The sequence below is a fragment of the Sphaerodactylus townsendi genome, linkage group LG09, assembly GCF_021028975.2.
Source record: "Sphaerodactylus townsendi isolate TG3544 linkage group LG09, MPM_Stown_v2.3, whole genome shotgun sequence".
In the NCBI taxonomy this organism is placed as follows: Eukaryota; Metazoa; Chordata; class Lepidosauria; order Squamata; family Sphaerodactylidae; genus Sphaerodactylus; species Sphaerodactylus townsendi.
In genome coordinates, this window is record NC_059433.1 from 19,829,723 (window position 1) to 19,853,561 (window position 23,839).

Below are 23,839 nucleotides of genomic sequence, written 5' to 3' on the forward strand. Positions count from 1 at the left end.
GCTCTTCTGGAAAATGCTCCCTTGTCTCTATCATGACAATTTCATAGGTGTCAAACTCGTGGCCCTCCAGATGTTATGGACTACAGTTCCCATCATCCCCTGCCAGCATGATGCTGACAGGGGATGATGGGAACTGTAGTCCATAACATCTGGAGGGCCGTGAGCAGAGGTGGGATCCAGCAGGTTCTCACAGGTTCCCGAGAGTAGGTTACTAATTATTTGTGTGTGTCGAGAGGGGGTTACTAATGGGTGATTTTGCCCCGTGATTTTTGCCTTAGTTACGCCCCTCCTCCGCTCCTCAGCAGTAGCGCACAGAACTTGAAGCAGTCTAGCAGGAGGTGCACCGGCGTGCGTGGCAGCCGGCGCCTGTGTGCATTCATTTCCCGCCCAAGGACCGGCGCAGCAGCTGCGTCCTTGCCACAGCCCTGCCCAGCAATGCCCCACCCCTGGAATGCCCAGCCACGCCCCCAGCCCCAGTGGCGCTACGCCACTGTTTGAATCCCACCACCATGGGAAGCTGTTACTAAAATTTTTGTATCCCACCACTGGCCACGAGTTTGACACCTGTTATGTAAATGGTCCGTACTGAGCTGCACAGAATCATTCAGTGCCTTTCCAAGAAGACATTGTCTCTGATGGGTATTTTTTGGGGGTGGGGGAAAATAAATCTAATGAAAATGTTTGAGGATTTGAGCACTGTCACCACAATGTACTGGCTCTCAGACACTGAGCTGCTGCGTGGCTCCTCACTGCCAGCCTAAGTGCCCAGTATGCTGGTGTAAGTGGCATTTATGCTGGCAACGGGGTCGTGCCACTTCCCCAGTGGCTCCTCTCCCCTTTGGATAGCACTGTTAACATGACGAAGTTTATGAAAGTCCTCTGAGGCAGCAGAAGTCTTTAATCCCACTGTTTTCCTTCTAGACGAAAAAACCTTGCTGTTAATCTCGAGAGACCAGCTGATTGATTTGTGTCTAAATGCATTTAAAATGCTGCAGTGAGATGCTAATCTACTGTGACGGTGGGGGAGATGTAAGGAGAAAACATGCTTACTTGTTCTCTTTTTCAAAATGGAGCTGCCCCCCCCCCCAAAAAAAAAATGCTTTCATTTTTCCTGCAGGTAACTGAAGCACGCGTTCATTCACAAAACAGTTTAACTCATCTGTGATACAAGTGTAGAAATCAGGGAGTTTGAATCATAGATTGATGAAGGCTTATAAAAAGCTGAATCAGGAGGCAGATAACCATTTTAGCATGCTGTTAAAATTACCTCCGAGGGCAGTGAGTGTTCCCCTTTGGCTTCAGTAAACAATACAAAAGGATCTATTTCACATGCTGCAGGCAAAAGCACACTGTGTTAAGGAAGCTGTTTTTCAAAATGTGATTTAGCACTGAGGTTTGGATTCATTAAATTAAACACAGAATATGACAATTTAGTGGGATATATCTGTAGAGTATAGAAAGCAAGCAGGAATATAACTACTGATGTTGTCTGTACAGAACCTACCTGTTACTAGCGAACACATACCAGCCGAGAATGGTGGAAACAAACAACCACTTCTATCCTTGGTTACAGGTCTCCAGAGACCAATTTGTGTAGCACTATATCCACCATTTCATCTGCAGCAGCTTGAAACTCTCCTTGTCCCTCTGAATTCAAAACTACTGATTCTTCCACAACCCTCAACCCTTTAACTTGATAATTCGAAAAAATGGGGGAGGAGTGTTGATGGAATTTCTAGGAATTCCCCCTAGTCTCCGTGATCTTTAGCACAGTGGTCATGGGACATTCCGAGAACATCGCCTGGACAGTCTCACCAGGATCCACCCCAACAATCTCTCCTTGTTTACCAGACCAGGGCTGGGAACATTAGAGTCAGAAGTTTGAATTTTTCTGAGATTCCTCACAACAAAAATGGCACCATGGTCGACAGTCTGAAAAACCAGCATACTATAAATCACTTTCACTTGGAAGAAAGGTGACCCTGGATGTAAGACAACCTGCCCTGGACATAACTGCAATGTGTATGCAGATGCAAGACGATTCCCCCCCCCTTTTAATAGCATACCTGGAAAAAAGCCTAAAGTAAATACTGTATGTAGGTGATTGTCAGAAAATCAGCTGTAGAGTCAAGTTTTCACACATAGTAGTAAGCAGATCTTTCTATCAAATTGTAATTTAATCCTGTGGGCCTTTGTGGACTTAGGTTAGATCCAAAGTACCACAGACAGAGCAAAACTCACAGAATGGGACTCTGGTCCCCTTCCATCCAATTGAGCTCCTCCAGTTCCACCCGTGGGGGGCTCTTTGACGTAGCATGGTATACCCAAATGGGGGAGTGGAAGTCTCCACAGGAAGAAGGGATCACCAAAAATTACTTCCCCTCTTCCAACAACAGAAGTACCATTCCACTAGTTGGAGAACTGTTTTGCTGATAGACAAGCACCGTACAAGAAGTAGGGGAAGTCAATTTCATGAGTTCCATGACTGCACACATACCTTCCGTGGCCCACTGGCAGCCCACTCAGAGGGTTCAAACTGGAATGTATTTTCAAATGGGTCCATAAGATTTGCCTCACTCTATAATCTCTGGATTCTTAAAGATGCTATAATTCCTTAAGCACGAAAAGGGCCCTGTAGCTTTTTTGATATCGAATTGTACGTTATTTAAATAAAGTTTACAAGCCTGAGAAACATGGACAGCTTGAACTTGATGGGAGACTTCCGTGGTCTGCTTGCTCCTCACCCGGAAGTCACCTCATTCACACAAATTTAGTCTTTGCAAAACTCAGATGGAGAGTTTGCAGGTTAAAATGCCTGTCATGGTGTATGTTTGAGTTTCTGTATGGCTCTTGTTGATGCCTGCTTAGTTCATGACATGGTAGAAGACCACATGCAGTGGGAAACATCTGTTCCCCAGCTCCTACGGGGCTAGCATCTGTCAGAAATATTCTAACATGGCCTTGACTCATTGCAGACAGAAAATTGGCTTTGTAGAGAAAAATGGAGGTGTGTTCTTCCAAAAACATACCAGATGAGACTAATCAGTATCATTATTAAGGTATTTGTGCAGGATATATTATATTTTAATGACACTTTTTCATCTTGATAGAAGACTATACTTTTGTCATGTGTAGCAATAGCCATCACAATTATACCTCCATTGCTCTCAGTTGCCTAGAGGTCATCTCAATTATACATCCATTGCTCTCAATTGCCTAAAGGAAGTCAGTGCAATTGTGAATCTAAAGCTGAACTGAAGCTTTCTTTTTTCCTGAACCTGAACAACATCACATGAACACCCCGATGAAACTCACTTGTCCCTTAGTGTTGATTCTAAGAAGAACCCTAAACGTAAGGGTTCAGCTTAAACACACAATAGGCCTTTCCCCACTTACCTTAAGCCCCGCGCTACTTGAGGAGAGTAGCGCGGGGTTCCCCGGCACTCCCCATGAGAAAGGCGGCGACAGCGCAGCCGCCCCGACACTGCCGCTGTAGCGCCCCCTCAGCACGCGGCATCCCTGGAGCTCTTGCAAAGGGCGCCTTTTGATGACCCCGTGCAGAGCGCGGGGTCGTGGGGACGCCGGGGCACGCGCCAGGGATGCCGCGCGCTGAGAGCAGCGCGCGGCATAGGGGGGATAGGGGAAAGTGGGGAAAGGCCCAATCACACACATGCACACACAGATAACCACCTGGTGAAGTCCAGTTATCCATCAAATATGAGAACCACCGCCAGTCCTACTGCTACTACAATCAATACCCATACAACAATACACCTGTGTTGAACTTAACCATTTACTTAGTGAGGAGAAAAATTACAGTGCCTTAATAAATTTAGAACAGTATAAACACAAAACCTTCCACCGTACAAAAGTACACAAAACATGTATAAATCAAACAATTCCCTTAACTGCAACGGTAGGGAACTAGAGTGATACTGTACTTCTTCTTTGGAACACAAAGTGTTCAGCAGAGAGCCATTCTATCTGTAACGCTGTACACCCTAGCAAAGCGCTTTCATAGATTACTTCTTCAGTAGATGTAAAATAATCCTCCGCGAATGGATAATTCAGTATCATATTAAGGCAGATTGCTTAGCCATTTTCAAGTCTAGTTATCCCTCATCTGGCCTCATCCCTAGTGAATAACAAACACACAAAACTAATATCCGAGAGCATTTACAATACATTTTGTGTTTGACTAGATGCTAGATCCTGAGAAAAAAAAAAAACTAGGAAAAATCAGGTGGGACAAGGATCTGCTGATTTAAGGATGAAATTTAAACAGGGTTCCAAATGTACTATTAGACATTCCCTTTAGTATTATTTCATACACTTCATAGTACTTATGGGTTATGGTTGGTACCTAGCTCTAACCAATTAGAACCACTTATTCCAAAAGAACTCAACATATTCTACAGGGATGCTGACCCAATTACTGAACTTTTATGGACCTGAACTCCTTCAGTCGCAACTGAAGCCAAATCTTACCTGGACTATACCAAAGAAATGTAGCAGTTTTAATCATTATATATTCATGTTTGTTGAGTTTTAAGGAAGCAGTTACACTATTTCCTAAATTAATATTGCATGTACTCCAGCTATTTACCAGGGATAATCCTAATTGACTGGAACCTCTCACTGGTTAAACAGATGCTCAGGGTGAGGAGGAGGAAGAAGAGAGGCTTCCGGGATGCCTTTTATCACCTGGCCCTTAAAGGTGGCACAAGATGCTGACTCACTGGAGCTCTTGGCTCTTCCACAGGTACCTGGCCTGAGCTGCAAGTCGCTGGCTCAAGCCAAAGGGTGATAACCAAAGGGCTTTTGCTCTGTGACTCGCAGTCTGTGGACTGGTTGAATATCAAACTCTGTGATGACCTGCTGTGGATAGGAGAATCTTGCCTCCTGCATGTGGAGAGAAGCTCTGCCTGGGCATCCATTCATTCATTCATTCATTCATTCATTCATTCATTCATTCATTCATTCATTCATTCATTCATTCATTCATTCATTCATTCATTCATTCATTCATTCATTCATTCATTCATTTATAGTGAGCAGCAGTGACATAGGAGGTTAAGAGCTCGTGTATCTAATCTGGAGGAACCGGGTTTGATTCCCTGCTCTGCCGCTTGAGCTGTGGTGGCTTATCTGGGGAATTCAGATTAGCCTGTACATTCCCACACATGCCAGCTTGGTGACCTTGGGCTAGTCACAGCTTCTCGGAGCTCTCTCAGCCCCACCTACCTCACAGGGTGTTTGTTGTGAGGGGGGAAGGGCAAGGAGATTGTAAGCCCCTTTGAGTCTCCTGCAGGAGAGAAAGGGGGGATATAAATCCAAACTCCTCCTCCTCCTCCTCCTCCTCCTCCTCCTCCTCCTTCTTCGTCGTTGTCTGTCTGTCTGTCCCCATTGCAGCTACGCCTCTGTAGCAGGCATAGAAGAGTTCAGAGAGAGTTTGCAGCATATTTCGGAGCTCTGATATGCTCAGAGAAAAGTCTACTTTCCTAAAAAGAAACATTGCTTTGCTAGATACAGAAGAGACATCTCTCCCTGGTCTTCTCACATGGATGTAGTCAGTCAGAATCAGACAGAAATCTGAGAACCTAATGTACACATCAGCTGATAATAGGCCAAACCATTTAACAAGGCTGGTTGGCTTCAAGTGAATCTTTGTCCACATGAAATAAATTAATCCCAACCATGGGAGTAAAACCACATATATTGATTTCACAATCTCACTCTGTCTACTGTTGTCAGAGAGTATTTATTTACTTGGGATGAAACAATCAACTTCTAATTTAATGTGCCATTGCAGAGATGACGGAATAGTGCATCTAGACCACTGAAAGACCAAATTTCAATCCAAACACCATTTACCCACAATATCACTCCAAAGATAAGGACAAGATTTACACTATATTTCTTTTTCTGGATTTTGTGTGCAATGCTCTTAATATTTCTGAGCACCTGTGATCCATATTTGTGAATCTTACTGCTGGATAGTCCCTTTTTTAAAAAAAAACCATGAAACCAGACTATTTCTGAACATGTCAAAAATATACTATCAATAATAAACAGCCATCACCCCTGTCCAAACAGATTTGGAGCAATTTTCCTAAATCTCTTTAAAAAATCCTAGAATAGATGAGTTCTACTGACTTATTTATTTTATTTATTATTTCAATTTCTATACCACCCAATCCCTGAAGGACTCCGGGCGGTGAACAACATAGTATAAAACATTAAGTAGGAGCAAATCCAATACAACACAATACATAGGCTCCATCAATAAAACATCTTAAAATACATAAAAACAGCGGCTAACAATTAACATTTAAACAAAAGGCGTCCAAGCCTCAATTACAACCCACCCCAAAAAGGGGGACAGCAGGCCCCTCAATATGAGGGGCTCTGATGTACCAGTGCCAGGGCAAAGAGCAGTGGGGGGGGCACCATATCAGCGACTGGGCACTCCAAAGGCCCGGTGGAACAACACGGTCTTGCAGGCCCTGCGGAACTCACCAAGGACCCGCAGGGCCTGGACAGTTGGAGGAAGGGTGTTCCACCAGGCCGGGGCCAGCGCTGTAAAAGTCCTGGCCCGTGTGGAGGCCAGCCGCATCATTGAAGGGCTGGGGACCACCAGCAGATTGGCCTCTGCTGAACGCAGATGCCGAGTAGGGACGTATGGGGTAATGCGGTCCCGAAGGTACGAGGGTCCCAGGCCGCATAATGCCTTAAAGGTCAAAACCCACACCTTGAAGATGATTCGGACTTTGAACATATACAGCAATAAACAATAGATTTGCACCATGATCAAATTTGTTCAGTCTATTTTCTAGCAAAGACGTAGTCGAGTTCATCTCTATTTCTCTGAAACCAGTTTATGAAAAGCTGGTGGCTTTTTTCTTTCGCCATCCATCACTACGCTGTCTGTTCCGGCTTGTTCTTCCATATTTCACCTAGGAAATATGTTGGCCTACACGAAGCCAATTTCTTCCCCAACACTTCTCCAATAAAACACTGATGAGTTCCGAAGGCTCAGAGGCCACAGACAGCTTGATACTACCAGGAGAATTCCAACATGTTTTAGCTTGGTGGGTTTAGGTCAGCCACTGTTGATGTCAGCTTCAATTTAGTGCTGATCCATAATAAGCAGACAAGCTTGTAGACACAGCTTAGAATATTCTCGGTGGAGCAGTGATGGAGCACACGGCAAATCAAATTTGATTCGTGCCCATCAACAGATGGACTAACTCATCAGGATAACCGATATAGTGTGGCACGGAAGAGACTGATTATATATTAATTACAACTTCTCCTAACATCTGTTCAAGAAACAGCTGTATGATTTTAAGACCTTTGGCGACTTCATCTTAGCAAGATAAAGACATTTAAAACTCATTCTTTTTGATTCTTAGAATTAGTGAACTTGCTGTCCAGGTTCCCACCTACAGACACGAAGCAGGCTGCAACCACACTGGGCAAACTGTCCGACAAGGTACATGAAAGTTCACACTAGTTGGAAAGGTCCAACACCTCTGGCCCCCTTGCCCAGGTCTCTTGTCTCTGAGGAGACCAATAAGAGCTCGCCAGTCAGTGTAACCTTTCTTTCTTTCTTTCTTTCTTTCTTTCTTTCTTTCTTTCTTTCTTTCTTTCTTTCTTTCTTTCTTTCTTTCTTTCTTTCTTTCTTTCTTTCTTTCTTTCTTTCTTTCTTTCTCTCTTTCCTTCTTTCTTTCTCTCTCTCTCTCTCTCTCTCTTTCTCTCTCTCTTTCTCTCTCTCTCTCTCTTTCTCTCTCTCTCTTTCCTTCTTTCTTTCTCTCTTTCTTTCTCTCTTTCTTTCTTTCTTTCTTTCTTTCTTTCTTTCTTTCTTTCTTTCTTTCTTTCTTTCTTTCTTTCTTTCTTTCTTTCTTTCCAGCCATTTCCCAGAAGAAAGGCTTACTTGAGCCAGAGTCCATAAACAAATCACGTTGTTTATTTTACAATAGTCCAAGATAAGAAACAAAACAAATAAAAATAATTCATTTTGGCACGTGGATTGAAGTCTCCCAGAACTCCAGCAGGGCAAAAGTCCTCGCTTACCAGTGAAGCATACCAGCTTAACTTAACTTTCTCCTTCTCCCCTCCTCCCATATACTTTCTCTAATTACCAAACATTAGCAGCTGCTGCAGGTGTTGCTAGCTGGGTGGGGGCTCCTAAGCTTACAGGCATAACTTCAGCTGGCGATATTTTAACAGTGGCTTGTCCACACACAAGGCCACTGAGAAATATTCTAATGGACTGGTGGCCTGTGACACCACCAATGCCCCAAATGGTGAACAGCCCTTGCCCTATGTCAGGGTTCCCAACCTCCTGAGCCTGTGAGCACATTTAGAATTCTGACACAGTGTGGTGAGTGAAGCAACAAAATGGCGGCCACAAAATGGCTGCCACAGAAGGTGGAACCAGCCCCTGTATAAGGTGGGGTGAAAATATTCATAAACAAATGCATGAATAATGTCCAAAGCTTAACTCCAATAACACAGTGCAGATTCTTGTAATGTGGTGGCAGCTGCTGCCAAAGCAACATTTTTAAAGAACTGCACAATCAAATCATCAACAGTTAATTAGAGGCCTCATTGAGCAAAAGCCCTACCTGACCCAACTCACTTTCTAAAAACACTTGGTGGGCACAATGATGTTAGTGAGCACCACACTGGGGACTCCTGCACTATGCTGGGAGAGGCAGGAGGTATTATTATTTATTGAATTTCATAGACCGCCCAATCCCCAAAGGGGTATGCAGCTGAATCCCGCATGGTTTAGCCAGACTAGTGTTTCCTTTGTAGGTGATGGCCCCTACAAACTCTGTGCTGGGCAAGGAAATAAGAACAGGGCTCCATTGATCTCCATCACAGCCAGACAAGCTGAGAGTTGTTGGGCAGGGAAGGAGGCACAGGGGTAAACACCACTGTGCAACTTGGCCAGGTCAGTGTCTGATCCACCACGCACAGCCCAGCTGAGGAGTCTCATGTGCATCAGGAGGGCTGCAACTGAGTCCGACATGGCAAAGGAGATGCTGGATGGCTCTTTTCCCCACGCTCTCCTTCCTTTGGAGAAGCAGTGCCCTTTTCACAGGCTGATATTTTTTCTCCCTCCCAGTCTGTCCTTGCAATCAAATACAAGGTTTTTTCAGTGCAGGCACCTTGCTTTTGGAAAGCCCTCCTTGTTAAGGAACCAGGCCATCCAAGTCCCCCAAATAGCCTTGTTATACCATTTTGTACTAACTGAGGTTTGTACTAACTAAGGTTTGAAATAACTGAAGCTTCAAACGATCGTACCGTATATAGCATAACACAGTAAACAGATGCACTATCATAGCACAAATTAGTGAGCCCAAACGTTTATCAAGGAATGGCCATAGCAGGCCAGTGATGAAGGGAGGGGGAGCTGTGCCTGGGGCATGAACTGCTCGCATGCCCCCTCCTGCCCTTGACACGCCCACCCTGCCCCCGCCCCGCCCCCAACATGTGACTGCAATGGCGGCACCCGGGATGGGCTGCCCCAGATGTCCCCATTGCAGCTACGCCTCTGTAGCAGGCATGAATATGTTAAGAGGCACTATTGACCACAGAGGAAATCGGAGCTTCCAACCACAGGTCAAGATAGAACAACACAACATCACCATGCTGCGACCCTGCTCTTTTATTTCTTGAGATAGCAGTGACACTTTCTTCAAGCTACTGCAAAAATAGTTGGAAGAACTCTGTTTTGCAAGCCTGTGGAAGCTAACAATAGTGTTTTTCATACAGTCTTGTACACTCAAGCCTGCCTCCCGGTTGGTCTGATTCACAGCATTATTTGTGTGAATAATTTATTTTAAAGTAGGCTGAAATTCTGGATCTTTTAAAGCTCAGCTTGGTTTTGAACCAATGCATAGTTACTGGTGGTGTGATTGGATTTGTCTGGTTCCCAGCTCACCAGTATTCATACCAATGTATAAGACATCCCCTGAAAATAAGGCCACATTAGTAGAGGGTTTTGCCTGAAGTGATAAATACTCAAAAGGGAAAGCATCCTCGAGAAAGTAAAGGCGCCATTAGGACAAAAGTTTTTTGTTTTGGAAGCATGCTCGTTCGACAGACAGAACCTTACACGACAGAGAAAGTTACAAAGCATTTCATCCCCTGAGAAAATAAAGGAACATAGCACATCTTTGGGAGCAAAAATTAATATAAGACACTGTCTTGTTTTCGGGGAAACACGGTAACTATATGGCAAGGCTGTTTGTAGGAATGGTCGCCACATGCTGATTCAGGAGAGGTTGGCAAAAAATAAAATAACTAGTGACATGTAATTAAATATTCCGACCCCATGTTTTTATATCTCAAATGCTTTTCAAGATTGCTCTTGCGCAATGAAACAGCAAAGGGGAAGGAGCCGGGACTGGAGTCTCTTTTTAGTTCCAGGCTGGCTGTACTAGTTCTATCTAATTACCTTCAGCCAAAGCGGATGAACAGATGTAGGGAAAAGCTTGGTGAGATTAAATAAGGATAGCATTAGATTTATCCTTTTTTTTAAAAAAAAAAATCCTGTCATTTCCCAAATCTTTTAATTATTAGACCAGCAGCAGTGAAAACCATCTGTATGTCAGACTGACTCCCCCCACCCCTGCAAATGATGAAACAGGTATGACTCTGACTGTAACAAATCATCTCCATGGATCTTTCTCTACATTGCTTTCTCTATATTGCTTGTGAGCTTATCTCTTTCAACACATTTCATTCCCTAGTGTAATTAGCAGCCTAATACGGAGGAAAAGTCAGGAGATGATGTAACTTTGGCAGGATTCAGCAGGTTCGCACCACTTCGGCAGAACCAGTTGTTAAAATGGTGCTTGTAAACAGCCAGTTGTTAAATCATTTGAATCCCCCAACTGAGTAAGTGCCACTTGTGGATACGAGGTGACCCCACACATCCCTGGCCAAAGCACAACTATCCCCCCCAGCACAAAATGGAAAAAAGGGGGGGAGGGACAAGAGAAGAGAGGAAGGGGGAGGCCAAGTGAGTTGATTCCATACCGAGTTTTTTTAAAAAAATGAAAAACTCACAGGCAGTCCTATCCAGATTGGGGTGGTGGTGGTGGTGGTGGTGGAATGGCCATAGGAGGTGGTGAGATTTTGCACTGATGCGTATGCCCTCCTAGCTAGTGTAAGTGGCGCTTACGCCAACTGGGAGGGCAAACAGGGAGGCAAGTAAGTACCGTGGAGCTCCATGGTGCCCAATCTGCTTCTGGCTGCCGCTTCCAGAGCTGCATCAGCCTAACTTGCAGTTTGACGCAACTGGGGGTGCTCTGGGAGCACTCCTAGAGACAGAGCCAACATTAGTCAGCTCCCACCAGGCTTTGGTCCTGGGAACATCGGTGGCAGGAAAGACAAACTTGGCATAATTCCGTTTTTCACCTATGGAGGGCTTTCAGGTTGCTGGGGAGGTTCTTTGTTTATCCTTCCTCCCATGCCGCTGGAAAGCCCTCTGGAGGTGATGCAGCAAGGCGGGAAACGAGAGCGCCCCAGAAGGCCATGTGCTCCTGCGGCCGCGTGGGAGGCTGCCGCACTGCCTTGCGCCCCAGAAAGCAGTGCGGCAGCCTTCCAAAACCCAGGACACTTGAAAAAACCCGCAGGACGCGGGACAAGTTGTTTCAAGGAGGGACTGTCTCGCCAAAAGCGGGACGTCTGGTCAGCCTATAATAAAGGGTGTTTTCTTTTTGTCAGTTTTGGCCCCTTATTGTTTCAGTTTATCCTGTTTTCTGCACGTTTTTGTGCCTTTAGTTTTCACATTGGGTATTTGGCCTTTTGTGCCCTACACTACCACAATGAAGATCACTGACCTGGGATTTATTTAAAATATTAATAAGTCTGCCTTTTGCCTGAGAATCTGAATATCGCCTGTGTACTTATCCCTGACAGAGTAACCAGAGTTTGTGCTCCAACCATGGTTTAAACAAACAATTGTTCACTGTGACATTCGAATGCAACTTTGGTTAAGACCAAGTATTTCACTTATAACAATGGGACAGTTGCTACGTAGAGTTTGCTACCACATATTTCATCAAGGAGTCCTTTCACAAAACCACATCCCAGTACAATGCCTAGTTGTAGTGAAAAGTTTATGGAACTACCACAATCACTTCATTTATACCACTCATTACCACTCTTTTTATACAGAGCCTCCATTGTTTTGTGTGTTATCTTAGCTATAATTCAGACAGTGGTTACTGTTAAAGTTCCATCAAAATCAACGAGAAGCTTCGTATTTGCACTGTATATAATGATGTATCTGATGTATATAATACTAGACTGAGACACTCCCTGTTCAGAAAGCTACTACTGTTGCTGTAGTTCCATGAAACAGAGAAATCGCTTGGATCGAATGAAACGTGTATAATTTTTCGGTAAGATTTCTTTAGCACTCTGTTTGTATTTATAATGTTCTTGAGTTAGGATTCCAAGCCTCCAATGCACAATGTTTTGTGCTCATGACTAACTGTTGGCCACCAGAATCATAAGCAGTCTGGCACTGAAAGTTATTGCATGATAAGACTCACATGGTGAAGAGAACAAACAGCCAAGTCAAATATGGGTCAGACAGGCAGGAGGTCACTAGAACAGCGCTGTTCAATCAATGTACTACTCTACTTTTGCCTGAGGGATGCCCGCTTCATTTCTTTCACTGCTGGCAATGCTGATTAAAAGATGAACATTCAGATAAGCATCAGTACGCCTTGATTTCAATTTTCAACGAATAAGCTGCCAACGAAATCCACAGTATTTGTTCTTAGCATGGTGCTGGACTTCTTAAAATCAATGCCTTCATCATTTGGGACCATCAAAGTGGAGGCTTCCAAAATGATCTTAGGACACAAGTATTTTTCTCAGCTATGATTCAGGAAGTGATTATTGTGAAGGTTCCGTCAAAATCAATGGGATTTATGCTGCATTAAAACGTATGAGCCGACGTTGTTGTTTTCATTTCTACCTTTTAGGCACATAACTATTTCTTCACTCTGCAAAGACGTGAAATAACCGCCCCTCAAGAGAACATTTCTACTCTTCGGATTCTCACTGTCTAACTAAAAGTCGAGGGCGGGGTTTCAAATCTGATTTCCAAACCTGAGATCTGCTTATTTCCATTCTTTTAATGAGCTCAGATCAGAACACACACATCCATTTTATTCTTATAGCTAATCTTTTAGGTAGGTAGAAGAAGAAGAGTTGGTTTGTATCCCCCATTTTTCTGTGTCGTTAGGAGTCTCAAAGTGGCTGACAAATGCTGCTCTCCTCCCCCCCCCCCACAATAGGCACCTTGTGAGGTAGGTGGGACGAGATTTTTCTGAGAGAATTGTGACTGGCTTCATGTGGAGAAGGGGGGAAACAAACCCAGTTCTCCAGATTAGAGTTCACTGCTCTCAACCACTACACTGCGTTGGTATGGTTGAGAGTGATTGACTTGAGATCGCTCCATAAGTTATCCAAACCAAACCCACAAACAAGTACAAAGTCAGAGGCCCCATCCGCACACGCAAAATAATGCGTTTTCAAACCACTTTCACAACTGTTTGCAAGTGGATTTTGCTATTCCACACAGCTTCAAAGAGCACTGAAAGCAGTTTGAAAGTGCATTATTCAACATGTGCGGAATGAGCCAGACACACAAACAAAAAGGAAACAATTATAAACAACTGGACCGAAAAAGAATATCGGGGAGGGTCCTACTACTCTACTTAGCAAAGCGTATCAATTAATTATTTAAAGCATTTATACTTCACTTTCCCTTTCAGCTCAGGTTTGAAGCCTTCTTCCAATCTACGGAGTTTCCCTCCAAATTAAGTGGCTCTTTCGTTGGAGGAGGAGTCCCTTGGAAAGGCTCCGTAGGCTGGAGGAAGGTTACTTGAAGGATGGTTGGGTCTATCCTACTTTTCCCACCATACCCGTGGAATGTGTGCGAGTCAATCTGAAGATAACGCTTTGTGCTTGCGATGGCTGTCCATGGAAACCTAACCTAAGCCGCCGTTGATTGGTTATTAGCTTTTAAGGTGAGACAAGACTCCTGCTTTGGGTCTGCTTAAGTGTTTTGTTTTTTGCCATCAAGACACAGCCAGCTTGTGGTTACCCCATAGGGTTTTCAAGGTGACAGACTAACGTAAGTGGTTTGCCATTGCCTGCCTCTGCATAGTGACCCTGGTATTTCTTCGTGGTTTCCCATCCAAATACTAACCAGGGCCGACCCTGCTTATCTTCTGAGATCTGATGAGTTCAGGCTAACCTGGGCTATTCAGGTCAGGCAGAGGTGGGATCCAACCAGTTCTCACCACTTCTCTAGAAGTGGTTACTAATTTTTTCTGAGTTCCAAGAAGGGGTTGCTAAAGCAACCTCCCTGCCCAATAGGGACTGGAGGTGCGTGTGTGCGGCAGCGCCACTGTTTGAATCCCACCACCATCGGAACCTGTTATGAACATTTTTGGATCCCACCACTGAAGTCAGGGTGCTTGAACTGTTATCTCCAGTGGTGGGATTCAGCAGGTTCGCACCACTTCGGCAGAACCAGTTGTTAAAATAGTGCTTGTAAACAACCAGGAGTCGTTAGATTATTTGAATCCCGCCACTGGCTACCTCCCAAATTTCAACAATATTCAAAGACTAAAAACAAATCTTGGAGCACAGTTCTTGAGCAAAGATTACATTACAAAACGACTCCTCCTCCAGGACCTGGTTTTATTTCTGTGATGTTGTGCATTTTGTCACTGCAAAACTGAGTACGGATCCTATTTAATGTTCTTTAAAACAACTGAGCGTGCTCTGAATGCTCAGAATTAGTAATTTATTTATTACTAAATTTGTTGCTAAATCCTTTTTCCTCCTTTGGACACATGATGCAAGCTACTGGTCACGAAGAAAACAGAACAAGAATTCCCAGGTATTGTTATTCTGCTTATTCAAGCACTGAGACCTGCCTTACACATTCTTTTTTTTGTAACTGATTAACAGCAATCTGCTATTTTTGTAGTAATACGTTATCACAGATTGGCATGGCAGAATTACAGTTTGGGGTTGCTGCATATAATTTTTAGAGCATCTGGAATTGCAATTTGCATGAAATCCAAGTTGCCTCATTAAACATTCCTTTCCTGTAAGCTTGGAGGCCTTTAAGGATCTTTTCCTCTCCACAAATGCACCATTAAGCGGTGGCGTGGGGGTTAGCACGTTCTTAAAAGGCCTTTTCAATCTAGCTACTTCTTAATGGCAGCAAATATGCGATGCAGCAGATTTTGAAGAGGGCACAAAAGATTCAGTCACCGAGCAGCATAAACATCTCTTTTCATCAGAAGCCGGCATTCGCTGATTCATGTACAAAAATAGACAACGGCTACAAGTATCATTTGTGTACAAGTGAATGGGTAGTTGAGAAATCCTTTGAGGGCTGATGCTGCAGTAGCCAGAGCCGACTGAGGGCTGCTGTACTGTTCCAGATGTTCTTTATTTTCTCATCCAAGTATTGATGAAAAGCACAGGTGTCATCTTGGGTGCTGGTCAGCTCTTGCACTCAGAGGCAGGATGATCCGCTTGCTGAGCCACCAGCCTCTTTACAGGGAACAGCCAATTACTCATAGCAGTCCCTTCTGCACAGACAACACGAACCGGTTAAATGAACCTAAGTTGCCTGACTCCCTATTCGTATGGAGGGGGCAGGGGTCATCCGGAATTGCTGGGAGCCTGGTGACAGGATACTCGATGTTCAGCCTCTGAACAGCCTAATGTACCCTGTTTTCCCGAAAATAAGACATCCCTGAAAATAAGACATAGTAGAAGTTTTGCTGAAGTGCTAATTATAAAGCATCCCCCAAAAGTAAGACGTAGCAAAGTTTTTCTTTGGAAGCATGCCCGTCAACCAGAGCATGCAACTGTGGAGCAGAAAAATAAGACATCCCCTGAAAATAAGACATAGTGCATCTTTGGGAGCAAAAATTAATATAAGACACTGTCTTATTTTCGGGGAAACAGGGTATGTATGGATTTAGAAATCATGTCCTGTGCATGTGTTGAAACAAACAGGGAAAGATTGGACCACAAGTTTGTTTTCCTCTTCCAAATACATGTGCCTGCTGTTAACTGATGAAGCGATTACACGGTATCTGCCAGGAATCATATGGAAAGGGCTGCAGCTCAGTGGTGTAGCATTCAGATCCAAGGTTCAATCTCTATTTAAAAGAATCAGGTGCTAGAAGATGTAAAAGACTCTGGAGAGCCTCTGCAGAGAATCAGAGCCGAGAACACTGCCCTCTAACTCAGTATAAATTGGCTTCATGTGTTCAGTTCCGAGCAATAGCAGTCAGTCTACGGCACTGCTATGGAAGATCCACAAATTTACTGAGGCATAAGATATTACTAGCTATTTACACACTTGTGATCTTCTTCACATTTAGTCAGCGTGGTGTAGTGGTTAAGAGCAGGTGGATTCTAATCTGGAGAACCGGGTATGATTCCCCACTCCTCCACCTGAGTGGCAGAGGCTTATCTGGTGAACCAGATGTGTTTCTGCACTCCTACATTCCTGCTGGGTGATCTTGGGCTAGTCAAAGTTCTCTCTGAACTCTCTCAGCCTCACCTACCGCACAAGGTGTCTGTTGTGGGGAGAGGAAGGGAAAGGAGTTTGTAAGCCACCTTGTGTCTCCTTACAGGAGAGAAAGGGGCGGCGTATAAATCCAAACCTTTCTTCTTCTTAGTGTATATTCTCTTTGGGGAATCTTGGTTATGCACACGTTTCCCCCTATTCGGCAATCACCCTGCCTTCAGATCAGAAAATCCCCACAGTTCCCAAAAGGTCTGTAAGTGCTACTTTTCCTCTCCCTTCACATGGAAAACGAAGGAGATCAGAATGTGTTCAGCTTTCTTCAGGTTTTCTTGCTCCGCTCCCTGCCTTCCCACATCCACACCACAGCGGATCCTCGCACCATTTTAGAAGGGCTTTTTGGGGGTCATACTGAAGGTCTACTGCTAGAGCTATGGACTCAGTGAAAGTGACAAGAAATTGACATGAGAACGTAAGAAAGAGCCTGCTGGATCAGTCCAGAGTCCATCTAGTCCAGCACTCTGCTACTCGCAGTGGCCCACCAGGTGCCTTTGGGAGCTCACCTGCAGGATGTGAAATCAATGGCCTTCTGCTGCTGCTTCTCCTGGTCTGCTAAGGCATTTGCAATCTCAGATCAAGGAGGCTCAAGATTGGTAGCCATAGATCGACTTCTCCTCCATAAATCTGTTCAAACCTCTTTTAAAGCTATCCAGGTTAGTGGCCATCACCACCTCCTGTGGCAGCATATTCCAAACACCGATCACGAGTTGTGTGAAGAAGTGTTTCCTTTTATTAGTCCGAATTCTTTTCCCCAGCATTTTCCAATGCTTATGCCCCTGGTTCTAGTTATTGACAAAAAAAGAGAGGTGCAAAATTTCTCTGTCTGCCTAGCATTTTCTACCCCTTGCATACTTTTATAGACTTCAATCATATCCCCACGGTCTAGCAAACTAACACTGGACCAAAGATGGCAGGAAAAAACACCTCTCTGCATGTGGAAGTTGCACAGAAACAAGGAGGAAGCAGGGGATGGGGAGGGGAATGGGGCTTGCCTAGGGACATTTTGCAGGCAGAGAATCCCAATGCAAACAAAAAAAACATGGGAAACCATTGCGAAGCAAACAGCTGTGGGGGAAGAAGTATATACCTTGTCACTGATATACTTGAACCTATTGCTGGACCTGCAGGCTGTGTTTATCCCTTCTCCTCACTAATTTCTAATCCTCTTTAAAGTGGAAAAAAAACCTGAGTGTGTTTCCTCAGGAGGCTGAAGGAAATTATGCTTTTCTAATGACATTTGTCAGAACACCAAAGGATTAAGTGTGCTAGTTCTCGCTGCAGCGTTCCTTAAGGGTTGCGTGTGATTTGCTTTGGAAATTGAAGTGCTAACCTCGCCGAGATTCAAAATGTCAGATATCGGCTCCATCCCCATCTCTGTTATCGTACAGAGTTTGAAAAAACGTTCCCTGTTTCCCTGCACATTTGCTAAAGTGGAGCCATGGTGCAAACTTTCTTTTCGCCACTTTGTGCTTTGGCACACATTGTTTGCAAAAATGCGTATGCGCATAAAGCTCCTACATTTAACCTCAAGCATGAACCTTGCGCTTTGTGGGAAGCCTTCACTGGCATTGCGATTTTAGGTGGACGGACAACCACGCCAGGAGAGAGACAGTGGGGTAGTTAGGGAATCGTATCGTTCAAACAATAGACCTTTTCAACAGTGCAGCGAAAAAAATTCAACAAGCCAGTAGACTTTTACGAATCCATAAAGCAAAACGTGAAACAAAACGTGGCACAGTTCCAAGCAATGAATTTCACATTCTTGAAAGATTACTGACATAAGGCAAGCAGCCAACTGAACTGATACAAAACTGGTTGTGTGAACATGGGCAGTGCTCCTCTCAGTTGCATGAAATGCTCTGTATGGGCAGGAACTCTTCATTGTCAATTAATTTATCAATGGCATTTAGATATTACCTGATTGGTAGCATCCTCAAAGGTAAAAAGGTAAAGAAAAAAAGGCCATCCCCTGTGCAAGCACTGGGTCATTACGGACCAATAGGGTGATGCTGCATCATGATGCTTATTGGAAAGGCTAGGTTTATGGGGGGGGCGGGGTTTGCCATTACCTTTCCCAATCATCTAAAATCTGGGTACTCATTTTACCAATCTCAGAAGGATGGAAGGTTGAGTCAACCTTGAGCAGGCTACCTCAATCCGACTTCTGTCGGGATCGAACTCAGGTTGTGAGCACAGCTTTCCTTCAGTAATGTACTCAGTGTGTTTACGAAAAGCACCCAGACTGCAGTATATCGGCAGTATACAAAAGGGGGGAAAGGAATGGGCAGAGACAATGAAAGTTAGCAATGTGATGTAGTGGTAGGAGCAGCAGTGGCGTAGGAGGTTAAGAGCTCGTTTATCTAATCTGGAGGAACCGGGTTTGATTCCCAGCTCTGCCGCTTGAGCTGTGGAGGCTTATCTGGGGAATTCAGATTAGCCTATACACTCCCACACACGCCAGCTGGGTGACCATGGGCTAGTCACAGCTTCTCAGAGCTCTCTCAGCCCCACCAACCTCACAGGGTGCTTGTTGTGAGGGGGGAAGGGCAAGGAGATTGTAAGTCACCTTGAATCTCCTCGCTAATGAAGTCTCCTTTGCAAAATGAAAATTGCGGGAGAAGATCCAATTATCACCATAAACTAACTAAGCTTTTTGTGTCCTGGAATTACTTGGAATGCATTCTAGGAGCAGGCATAGCACTGAAATACAAGGGTCACCACTTGAAGTAGCAAACAAGTAAAACTGAATTTGTTCTAACCATTAGCAAAAACAATTTAAATAGAACTGATAGGTCTGCATTCCCTGGAAGCGTTCAGACGTGCTTAAATTGTGTAGCTGTTGGCACTGATAATACTTGAGGACATTTTCTCGCTGTGACCTTTTCAACCTCCATTTAGTTAGCATTAGTCTCTTTTCCTTGACCTTTTTCTGTCATGCTAAAAGACACTAGCAAAAACGCTTGAAAAGTTGTTCGCTGAGACAGTTGTGCAAGCCTTAATTGAAGAGTATTTGCAGAGGAAATGGACTAGACCAGGGGTCTGCAACCTGCGGCTCTCCAGATGTTCATGGACTACAATTCCCATCAGCCCCTGCCACCATCCAATTGGCCATGGTGGCAGGGGGAGATGAGAATTGTAGTCCATGAACATCTGGAGAGCCGCAGGTTGCAGACCCCTGGACTAGACCAATGGTTCCCAACCTTTTCAGTATTGTCAAGCCGTAAGTACAAATTTACCAAGGCCAGCCCCAGGTTTTTTGGCACCCAAGGAGAACTGGGACCATATTGTCTACCTAGTCTAGCACTGCATTTTCTACAGTGGCTAACAAGATATTATTGAGAAACCCACAAACATCATACAAAGCTGCCCCCAAGCAAGTGGCATTCCATGTTCTCCTCTGTCTGTCTACTACTATAAAGTTACTTGTTGCAGAACAATGTTTCCTTCTCATTGTTGCCAAGGAAGGTGGAAGGGGAGAACATGCAATATGAATGAGGATATTGAACGATGGGGATGGAAAAATGATACAAAGGGCAGGAGTGACCATTAGCAAGGGCTGATCTGTGACCCACTTTCAGAGGCTTCGCAATTCACTTTTGAGTCCTGACCTACAGGATGGAAAACACTGGGCTATACCATTGTTGGAGATACTGGATCTGCCAAACTTATAGCCCCCATCCAAAAGGTAGGGCACCCAGACGCGGTGCCGCACCCACATTGACCCAACGCTCCTAAGGGGGCTTCCCAGTGGCATGTGGAGGCTAAAAATGCAAACAAGCCTCCCTGCTTCTGGAAAGCCCCCATTGAGCTTAATGTACTTACTGCACTAAAAAGGTGGTGAAGCTGTGGCCACCAGTGCTAGCGTCGGCTCCTCCCTCAGCCACGCCCACGGACGGTTTCTGCTATGCTGTTTGGGGTACCTAGACGCTAGTGCAGTGGTCTGCAACTACAACTCTCCAGATGTTCATGGACTACAAATCCCATCAGCCCCTGCCAGCATGGCCAATTGGCCATGCTGGCAGGGGCTGATGGGAATTGTAGTCCATAGGCCATGCTGGCAGGGGGCTGATGGGAACTGTAGTCCATTGGCCAATTGGCCATGCTGGCAGGGTCTGATGGGCATTGTAGTCGATTGGCCATGCTGGCAGGGGCTGCTGGGAATTGTAGTCCATTGGCCAATTGGCCATGCTGGCAGGGGCTGCTGGGAATTGTAGTCCATGAACATCTGGAGAGCCGCAGGTTGCAGACCCCTGCGCTAGTGCAATGTCCAGCACCACATCCCACTACTGGGGAGAGTCACAGCAGCTGCCCACAGGTAGATTCGCTCTTCACCTGAGCAAGCGCCCCAGGGAGGGGAAATCTGCTGGTGTGGCCCCACGCTGCTTCCTATGGCGGATTTGTCCCCCCCATACTTTGGATGAGGTCATTAGAGGGCTAGAGTGATTAGGAACAACGAAACTGACCATCTTTTCAGTGGAGCTACGCTTGGGTTCCGAAAATTCAGACGGAACACGGAGATCTTCCACTTTTACAACTGATCTCCAAACCATAGGGATCAGTTTCCCTGGGGAAAACGGCTGCTTTGGAGGGTGGACTGCTGAGGTCCCTCCCCTCACCAAACCCTGCCCTCCCTAGGCTTTACTCCCTAAATCTCCAGGTATATCCCATTCCAGAGCTGGCAACCCTAGCAGAAAAGGGAGGAGAGATGATTTTACTATCCCAGTCCTAGTCCAGCATGGTATAGTAGTTAGAGTGTTGGATAGTGTTGCCTGGCAACCAGCAGGAGGACTAGGAATGGGGACATGGGAAATTATGTTGTCTGCACCACCATGTCTCTTCTGAGGAAAACCCGGAAGTGATGTAGGGTTGCTCTAGTTAAAACCACATAGGTCGATTCCACACTGGCAGGTTTGACCTAGGTTCAACCTAGGTTATAATAGTTTCCTATTATAATAGTTTCCTACCCTACCCCACTTTTGGGTTTTCCCAGAAGTGACATAATGACAGACCCCATCACTGTGTTTTAAAAAAAATATTCTTCCACTGCGGCTCAGAGAGGCAGCAAGCTGCTGGCACAAGATCTCTTGTCACAGCGGAATCCCTGGCAGCCATACAGTTGGTCTAGGATCTTGAAGATCCTGGGTTTGAATCCCTACTCTGCCATGGAAGTTTGTTGAGTGATCCTGGGTGAATCTCACATTGTCAGCTGAAGCTGCCTTGCAAGATTTTTGTGAGAACAAATTGGAAGAGATGAGAATGATGTAAGCCACTTTGGATACCAACTGTGGAGAAATGCAGGGTATTGATTACATAAATAAATAGCTAGCTAGCCAGCCACACAAACTGTGCAGGTGTTCTTTCACCTAGGCCCACAGCCTTGGCAATGATCTTTTGGTAGTCAGAAGGGGTTGCAGGAACAGAGAAGAAAGTGGGAAAGTGCCCAGAACATTGGACACGCCGAGAACTGTCATGCCGTAGTGGTTAAGAGCAGGTGGACTCTAATCTAGAGATCCGGGTTTGATTCCCCACTCTTCCACATGAGCGGCAGACTCTTATCTGGTGAACTGGATTTGTTTCCGCACTCCGGCACATGAAGCCTGCTGGGTCACAGTTCTCTCCAAAACTCTCTCAGCCCCACCCATCTCACAAAGTGTCTGTTGTGGGGAAAGGAAGAGGAAGAAGTTTGTAAAGTGCCTTGAATCTCCTTACAGGAGAGAAAGGCGGGGTATAATTCCAAACTCTTCTTCTCCTCGTAGTTGTCGAGTAAAGCGCATCTAATCCGTACCAGCAAATTTTGATTTCCTTAGCCTGTCTTGTAAAGCAAAGCACCTTCCATCAAAAAACAGAGTGGCTCTCATTTACCTGCAGAGGTGTGCTTGAATTTCTCGCTCTTCTTCTTCCTCCATTTCCACGGCTTGAAGAGTCTTCCTAATGTGGCAAACTTGCTTCTCCTCCGAATCGGAGGGGTGTGGGTGCCTGGAACCAAAGCAGAGGTCCGGAAGTATGGTGACCAGCCTCTCCACTTCTTTCAGCTGTATGTCGATCACCGAGATAGAAAAGGAACAGAGAAGGGAAAGAACAAGTTAAAAATGCGAACGGACAGCATTTTACCTTGCCGGGGAGGAGAGACGTTCTTTTTTTAAACCCCGGTTCACATTGTGCTGATGACACAGGTAAGTATTAATAGTAACGCCTGCCCTTTGCATAGCACCTTGCAACAGGGACTCAAAGATAATCTGGGAAGGTGATCCTACAAATCTGAAATATATTTCCTCCTCAGGGTTTTAGAAGCCGCGGAAGTATTTTGTGGCAATTAGTTTGCAGGTTGTAATAGATGGCAAAACACGATTAGACGACACGGAGGCCCTGGAGAAATAAGAGAGGAAAGCGGGGTGGAGGGTGGGGAAACAGGAAAATTGAAGAAGCAACCGTTGCCTTAAATATTTTAGGAGCTGCCAAGAGAGAAAATGAAATTATGCCTCTTAGTCCCTTAATACATCTTTCAAGCCGCTGTTTTGAGGAGGAGAGAGAGCACGCACATACCTGTGATTTGGGAGGTCAGGGGGAGGAGAAAAGACTAGAAGTCTTCCCTTGTCCCCGTTAAGCTGCTCAACAGCTGAACAAGGTGTGCACAGGGGTGCTGTGTGGTTTCCGGGCTGTATGGCCGTGTTCTAGCAGCATTCTCTCCTGACGTTTCGCCTGCATCTGTGGCTGGCATCTTCAGAGGATCTGATCTATCAGATCCTCTGAAGATGCCAGCCACAGATGCAGGTGAAACGTCAGGAGAGAATGCTGCTAGAACACGGCCATACAGCCTAGAAACCACACAGCACCCTAGTGATTCTGGCCGTGAAAGCCTTCGACAATACATTAAGGTGTGCACAATTCAGTTCTTTTCTCACCTCTGAATAATCACCAGATCCTCTGTGATTAATGAGGGAAAGCTTGAAGGCCAAAGAGCAGGACTTCCAAGCAGGTTTGAGCCTCGACATGTCCCCCTTCAGACCTTTAACCCAGGGCGGTCAGCGTGCACTATTTGAGATATTACTTCAAAATACATAGTTCCCCAAAGTTACAAACCTCCAGGGTTGCCAGCCCTGAGTTGGGAAAGAGTTGGAGATTTTGGGTTGGGGCCTGATGAGGACAGGGTTTCGGGAGGGAAGGAACTTCAAAGGGTAC

The 23,839-nt window shown here is 45.1% G+C and overlaps 1 protein-coding gene across 1 annotated transcript in view; it reads right to left on the reverse strand.

The window, feature by feature from the left end:
* PHACTR1 (phosphatase and actin regulator 1) overlaps nt 1–23,839 on the reverse strand; it is a 177,505-nt gene that overhangs the window by 84,476 nt on the left and 69,190 nt on the right. Inside the window, exon 2 of the mRNA XM_048508514.1 lies at nt 22,523–22,692. The gene's annotated coding sequence lies outside the window, so the exon portion shown is untranslated. The remainder of the gene's footprint in view (nt 1–22,522; nt 22,693–23,839) is intronic.